Here is an 8183-nt window from a genome sequence, read left to right on the forward strand (position 1 = left end):
GGCAAAACCAACCAAACAAAACAATCTTCCATTAATTCTGAGGGCAAGTTTTGAGTGAAAGGCTCCTAATTAGCTGTCAGTGTTACATCCTGCCTTATCTTAAAACCTTCTTTCTAATTCCTTGAGGACAAATAACACAGGGTGGTGGTGAGGGGTGTGTTTGCACAAGGGTGTGGAGAGAACAAAAGAACTTTGGGGAACAGCCAAGCTAGTGCAGTTTAGGAATTCTTGCTTGGTACAGAGCCAGCCCAATCAGTTTCCTTTCTTCAGGTATCATAGCGATTAATTGCCAAAATGAAAGGTGACAGCTTTTCCTTTCTGGTCATGTCTGAGATCTGGAAGCCCCATTCTTCTCCCGTTGACCCCTTAACATCACACTGGATGTCCCTGGGGAGGGACAGTGTCCTGCTATGCCCATTGGTTACCACCTCACTTGAAGCCTGGAACAGGGGAGACCTCTCTGGCAGGGCTAGAGAAACTATTGCCACCTCCTGATGAATCTGTTTCTTTCTTTCCTATAGACAGTCTTCCAGTAGTGCTCCCTGAGAATTTTCTAGGAATCATTGTCTACATAGTGTGCATTGTTGATGTACATTGTTTTTGACCGTCTATCCTGGCTTGTTTGTTTGTTTGTTTTAAACTAAGACCTTTATTTTTTAATGATTTTTATTTATTTCTGAGAGAGAGAGCGAGAGCGAGAGAGAGAGAGACAGCGTGAGCAGGTGAGGGTCAGAGAGAGAGGGAGACACAGAATCTGAAGCAGGCTCCAGGCTCTGAGGTGTCAGCACAGAGCCCGACATGGGGCTCAAACCCCAGATGCAGCTGGGAAGCTGGGTAGCTCTGGCTGCCAAGAGGAGACCAGGGCAGGAGGAGAAGCGCCCTCCTGTGGCCGAAATAAGAGTGTTCGCCGAGAGAGGCCAGCCCAAGGTGCACAGAGGAAATGTTCTTTCTGAATATCCTTGCCCACAGGTGTAAAGCAGGCGAATCCAACCTTCAACCTCTGCTGCTTTACCACCTTGACTTTGCCTTTCTCAGAGGGAGGAATGTTGGACGCTGGGGAAGAAAAAGAAGAGCTAAGGATAATTTTTTTCTGTTTTAGCTTTTGTACACTGCCCCCCACTCCCCACTTCACCTCTTCCACTGGCTGATCCAAAGCACCTCTGCCTCTCCTCTCCACCTCTCCCTTTTGACCCTCTTGTCTATTATAATTCTTACTCCATTTTTGCCTCCCAGTGAAATAAGTGGTTCTGCCTTCTCCACCAGACTTTATTTCCTAGAGAACGTGGGTCACATCTTGGTTATGCCTGTACCCAACTTCCCATATTCCATATAGTACGTGCTGAAAATAGGTTCTTAGCGCACAGGATGGCAAAAGGAAATCTCTTGGTCAACTGGGAAGAGTTCTGTATGATTGTCTGATTGCAATTTAGGATTGTCATTGTGAGCCAAAAGCAGCAGGCTGCTTTTAAGTGTTCTGTCAACTCCGTCAATTGACTTAGATTTTGGCTAAATGTCCCAGCCCACACGGTTTCATTTGAAACATACATTTTTGTCTTTACGACAGCTGAATGAATTAGATGGGGGTAGATGTTACTATCCTCATTGTTTAAATAAGGAAAGTGTTCAGAAAGTGCAGGTGACATGCCCACGAGTACCTGAACAGTAAATCACAGCTTGCACTTTGTTCTTCTTGCCTTTTTGCCCAGAGCTCTGACATTCTCAAGTCACCTTTCAGGACTCATGCTATCTGAGGAAGTAAACGACCTCTGTGTACTTGCCCAGGGTCTTCAGTGACTTGGGGTAGCTGGGGACTCATCGATTTTGGTCCTGTCCCCAGCTGGTTGGTGGCTCACTGAACATATGACATCAGGCAAGTCATTAACCTGTTCCTACATTTCAGTTCCTTCATCCTGAAAATAAAGATGACAATAGATGCCGATGGCCTCGAATGGTGTGAAGATTAATGAGGTGATGCAGGGAAGTGCCCTGAGCTCCTGGGATGAAAGGCTTAGCAGAAGCACAGAGTCTAATTATAACTTCTTACCAGTTTCAAAGGAGCCCCTGGGAGGGTTAGTTTTTGCTTCTAAATCTGGACAGGATGCCTGTCTGGGATGCATGCTTCTCTCTATGGCAGCCTGGGCTGCTTCTGCTTGTTTGGACAGCTCTCCTCCAAGACCAGTGCTCAGTCTACCCTCAGGCCTCATCAACAATAGAAGTTAGAGCCCTGCAAAGCCATTGCCCCCACCTTACATGCTCACAGGGAGGAGCAGGGGCAACCGATGTTGGACAGGCTTCAGATAGGGGGCTATTAATTTTCGAGAATCTGGGCACAGTCCCTAACCGAAGGGCAAGAATGTCATACTGATTAACAAGGATATAAGAAATCTGCTGGGACCTTCCAGGAAAGATTTTTCCTACCTGGTAAGAGCTTGAAGGTACAGAAGAGAATGTGACCTAGCCCTGTCCTCGGCTCCCTGCCTTTGAACGCAGTGTGAGATTTGCTCCTTGGAGCTTCTGTTTGCCATCTTGCGACCTTCAGATTGCAGCAATGTTGGCCCTGACACCACTGAGTCACCGAGGCAACATGGAGTTCTTGCTTGTGAGAAAAAGAAATCTTCCTCAGGCCACCGTTAATATGCTTTCTGTTACTTGGAGACAGATACTCTTAACTGATCCATGGCCGTGTCCACCATAGTGTGGGTAAGGTCCAGGGTGTAGTTGTGGATCTCTGACCTGGACCGTTAGTGTAGAGGCTTTGGAACAATGGATTTTGCACAGAAAAGCTTTGGCTTTACTCATTTCTATGTTACTTTGACTTTGTTTCTGGCCACCTACCCCCCAGGCCCCTCCCCTCACTACTTGCCAATCTATTCCTAAATGCAGGAATAAAATCAGGGCTAGTGCCAGCTTCCAGGCAACAAAAAAGTAAGCTTTGTCTTTGCTCTCCCCATTTCTCAGCTTTCTCAGCCAGATATTCAGAGCCCTCAATGTCCCTGACTCTCTGCTCTGTTTCTTACCCCCACCACTGTGTCTCCCGGGTCTGCACCCATTCCCTCATGCAAACACCATTCTCTCACATCATCCTACCTCTTCAAAGCCATGATTGGTGTTGACTTAATGTGTCACTTTCATGGGTGACACTAGCATTTTCGCATAGTGGAGAAAATTCTGGGCACAGTTATGAAGGAGCCAGCTAGAATTTGGCATCTTCCCACTGCCCTTTTCCATTCTCTTCTAGTGTCTTCTTGTCTTCTGTTCAACAGGTGTCATTCTTAATTTTAAAGGACCCAGTTGTCTTATTTCTGAAATGGAGATAACCATGTTTTATCTGGTCAGAGATCACAGATATTATCATCTACTCTTTGGATCCTCTCTCTAGCTCTGTGCCTACCCAGGCACTGTCAGCCCCTTTTCCTCCTTGGCTCTACAAAAATGATCATCATCTCCCTGCCCTGATCAATGTTGCCATGGGAAAAGTTGTCTTCATAAGGAGGGTTTATCTCCCTCGGGTTTCTTGCATTTTTAGAGAGGATCTGGGGGTGGAGGGGAATGCTAAGCAGTTTGAGACTCTTTTGGGAACACAAAGTGGACAGTTAGCTACTCTACCTTTGTGACCATTCTGGTCCTAATATAGGTACAGGAACATCCACGATCTAGTTTTCAATTGATTTCTCCCTGTTTCAGATTTACTGTGGATTAGGGCACAAGAATTAGCTAAGGTCTTGAACATTTTCTTTCTTTTTTTAAAAAAATTTTTAATGTTTTTATTTATTTCTGAGAGAAAGAGAGACAGCGCAAGCAGGGGAGGTGCAGAGAGAGAGGGAGACACAGAATCTGAAGCAGGCTCCAGGCTCTGAGCTAGCTGTCAACACAGAGCCCGACATGGGGCTCGAACCCACAAACCATGAGATCATGACCTGAGCTGAAGTTGGACACTCAGCCATCTGAGCCACCCGGGCACCCTGAACATTTTCTTAATAGTTTACTTATTTATTTATTTTGGTGGGGGGGAAGGAGAGAGGGAGAGAGAGAGAGAGAGAGAGAGAGGGAGAGAGAGAGGCTCTCAAGCAGGCTCTGCACTGTCAGCATGGAGCCCAATACAGGACACAAACTCATGAACTGCGAGATTATGACCTGAGCCCAAACCAGGAGTTGGACGCTTAATTGACTGAGCCACCCAGGTGTCCCAGGTTTTGAATATTTAATAACTAGCAGTGGACAGGAAATAAGAAGATGAACTGTTTGTCATAGAACATTGAAAGCAAATATAGATTTCCTAGCCACCTGTAGGGAGGAGGGCCATTTTCCTGAGACCTGCAGGGAGTCAGCAGTTATCTGGAGATACTTAAGGGAATGATGAAGCAGCTGAGCTAATTAAAACATCCCCCCCAATGCCACAAATTGGAAAGATTAATGGTGAAAGGGATGCTTCAAGGATCATTTATTTGCCTGTAAGGGATATGGTTTCATATGATAAAGTTGACTGGAGATTCTCCCAGGCATTAAATGGTTTAGGGGAAGACCTTCAACTGGCTTTCTCTCTGTGTGAGACAGAAATCTCTGTGTTGGTGGCATTTTAATACAGTGAAACTCAGCCCTCCCAAGACTGAAATGTCCTGGTTCTTAAGGTAATTAGGACTCCTTCCCAGCCAGAATGAGAAAATTGGCTTTACCTTATGCCTGGAAAGAAAGTATATATGGAAGCCAGCAGATATCTTACCCGTGAGCCAGCTCATTAAGATGAATAACAAATGAATAAACAAATTCTGTTGAAAGATGAGGTATGTGTACACAGTCATTGATGACATGCACATGGAATCCCAGTTTTTCAGATTAACTTTTCCTTTTGCCTCTTAAATCTTAGGTTTCTTGTTCTGCCTTCAGTGATTAATGCTGTTCTGTTACTTCAAACACCCCAAGCCTGGCTCTGGTGACTGGCTGTTCCTTTGCTTGACTTGATATAATCATTGATGAAAATGGCATTAATGGACCATAGAATAGTTGGCACTATGTATAGATGGACAGATTTAGATTGGCTACCACAGTGACCCAATTTTTTGTTTGGTCATTGGCCATGAAGTGAGCCAACACTAACAGACTATAATTCAGTTGTATTAAATCATTGTTTAGTATGGGGTGAGGGGTGCCATGAGGGGTAATGCCCAATATTTGTTCTGTAATTTTCTAAACAAATACTTTGGAGGGGCAGGTGGTCTCCTAGGGTTCTGAGAAGGTCTTGGAAGAGGGGGTAAAGGACAAACAACACATTGCTTGATGGGTTTGTTTGGTGAAAGAAGGGTTTAGGCCTCATGCTCTATTTTACTCCACTCGGAAAGAGGCCTTGAAAGCGTCAGGGTTTAAAATACAGGTTTGAGGGGTGCCTGGGTGGCTTAGTCGGTTAAGCGTCCGACTTTCGCTTAGGTCATGATCTCGTGGTTTGTGGGTTCAAGCCCCGCGTTGGGCTCTGTGCTGACTGCCAGCTCAGAGCCTGGAGCCTGTTTCAGAGTCTGTGTCTCCCTCTCTCTCTGACCCTCCCCTGCTCACGCTGTCTCTCTCTCTCTCTCTCTCCTAGAAATAAATAAAAATATAAAAATAAAATACAGGTTTGTTCAGGTCCACTGTGTGAAGACTCATCATAAAAATGGCAAATGGGGGCGCCTGGGTGGCTCAGTCAGTTGAGTATCTAACTTTGACTCAGGTCATGATCTCACGGTTTGTGGGTACTTGGGATTCTCTCTCTTCCTCTCTCTCTGCCCCTCCCCTGCTTGCACATGCCTGTGTGTGTGCGTGCGCACGCTCTCTCTCTCTCAAAACAAATAAATAAATGTTTAAAGACATAACATAGCACTGTATCCCGAGATGGACAGGCACCGAGGCAATGTGACCATGTGGAGCCAGTGGGCTCTGACTGGAGCCAGGCAGCCGTAAGCCGAGGGTTGCTGGCAACCACCATATGCTAGGAGAGAAGCAGGAACAGATACTGCCTCCGAACCCCCAACAAGGAGCCCATCCTGCCTACACCTTGAGTTTTGGACTTTCTGGCCTCCAGAACTATTAAAGAATAAATTCCTGATGTTTCCCGCCACCCAGTAATAGGCAATTGGTCACAGCAGCCCTAGAAAATGATACAGTGACCTTAACTATACTTCCTACCATTCTGCAGTCTGTTAGGCATTTAAAAAACAATTTTTTAAGTGTTTGTTTATTTTTGAGAGGGGGAGCACAAGCAGGGGAGGGGCAGAGAGAGAGGGAGACACAGAATCTGAAGCAGGCTCCAGGCTCTGAGCTGTCAGCACAGAGTGTAACATGGGGATCCAACTCAGGAATTGTGAGATCATGAGTTGAGCCAAAGTCGGAGGCTTAACTGACTTAACCACCCAGGTGTCCTGCCCTAGATTTTCTTCTTAAGCAGAGTTAACAATTTTTGTCATTATATTAGTCAGAATAGGCTAACTTATACTGCACTGATAAGTAACTCCCAAATCTCAGTGCCTTAAATCTACAGAAGCTGCTATCTCTGTCATGGACAGCTCTCATTTCTGTCTCGGGCTATAAGCCAGCAGGAGGACCCTACCTAATACAGCCGCTCAGAGACCTAAGCAGACAGAGGCTCCACCTTGGAGTAGACTTTAAACAACACAGTAGCTGGGGCGAGGAATGTGGCAATTCCTACACTGACTGTTAAGGCTCCTGCTCATGTTTCATGAACTCAGTGCAGTCACATGGCCAGGTCTAACCATAGAAGGTAGGGAAGAGCAGACCTACTGTGTGCTTGTAAGGAGGAGAAGTAGAATATTTGTGAACAGCCCTAAGGTCTATGACACTGAGATGCAGCTCTCTTTCAGCAGTGATTACACGTTGACATCACCTGCTTGTTACTTTGGAGAAGCAGAATATACTCCCCCGTGGTGTGGTACTTGGACCAAACAACTAATATGCTGCTGAGCAAACTCTTAGAACACAGGCATGGGTAATAATGCCATTTATAAGCCGGGACCTAAAAAACGAAAGGACAAAGGATACAGAATCATCCCATGAATAGTCTTATGATTAGTATTCAATAATTTCGGCTCCCAAGTGTGCTAGTTAATATAGGAGATATAAAAATAACCTATTGAGTTAAGCTTGCTATTTATCTCATCTATCCATTTAGGTCTTATTAGAAAACTTGGCCAAGGACAGTCAAGTAATACAATTAATGTGACCCTCATTTAGACGGTGACATTTCTCCTGTGTTGGCATTTTTGAACCTAGTTTATGTTTGGTGAATGGGAGCCTACAGAGACTTCTATGCTGTGAGTTCCCATTTCTGCAACCTGAAATTTCTTTTTGTATGTGTTTTTTTCTCTTTGAGATAAAATGGGAGAGTCCCATAATCTTCCCTTCCTTCATAAGAAAGTGTTTAGACAGAAGGGCAACAGACCAATTAAAGGGATGCTGAAGGGTGATCTGTTTTTTTTTAACACTAAAATTTTTTTAAAAATATTTTGAGAGAGAGAGGGAGAAAGAGAGTAAGTGGGGGAGGGTCAGAGAGAGAGAGAGGTACAGAGGATCCAAAGTGAGCTCTGTGCTGATTGACTGACAGCAGTGAGCCCGACATGGGGTTTGAACTCATGAACCACGATCATGACCTGAGTGGAAGTCAGGTGCTCAACCGACTGAGCCACCCAGACACCGCCGAAGGTGATCTGTAATCAAGGTCTGTTTTAATTGAGCCTCAAGTTTACCGGTGAACTCTAATAGGATGGCATGGAAATGAAATGAGGAGAAATAAGCACTCAACTTCCATTTCAAGAAAAAACTTTGGGGGCGCCTGGGTGGCTCTGTTGGTCAAGTGTCCGACTTCAGCTCAGGTCATGATCTCACAGATTGTGAGTTCAAGCCCCACGTTGGGCTCTGTGCTGACAGCTCAGAGCCTGGAGCCTGCTTCAGATTCTGTGTCTCCCTCTCTCTCTGACCCTCCCCTGCTCATGCTCTGTCTCTGTCTCAAAAATAAATACACAGTAGGTCTGCTCTTCCCTACCTTCTATGGTTAGACCTGGCCATGTGACTGCACTGAGTTCATGAAACATGAGCAGGAGCCTTAACAGTCAGTGTAGGAATTGCCACATTCCTCGCCCCAGCTACTGTGTTGTTTAAAGTCTACTCCAAGGTGGAGCCTCTGTCTGCTTAGGTCTCTGAGC

Source organism: Hyaena hyaena, unplaced genomic scaffold, assembly GCF_003009895.1.
Source record: "Hyaena hyaena isolate Hyena2069 unplaced genomic scaffold, ASM300989v1 scaffold_47, whole genome shotgun sequence".
Lineage (NCBI taxonomy): Eukaryota > Metazoa > Chordata > Mammalia > Carnivora > Hyaenidae > Hyaena > Hyaena hyaena.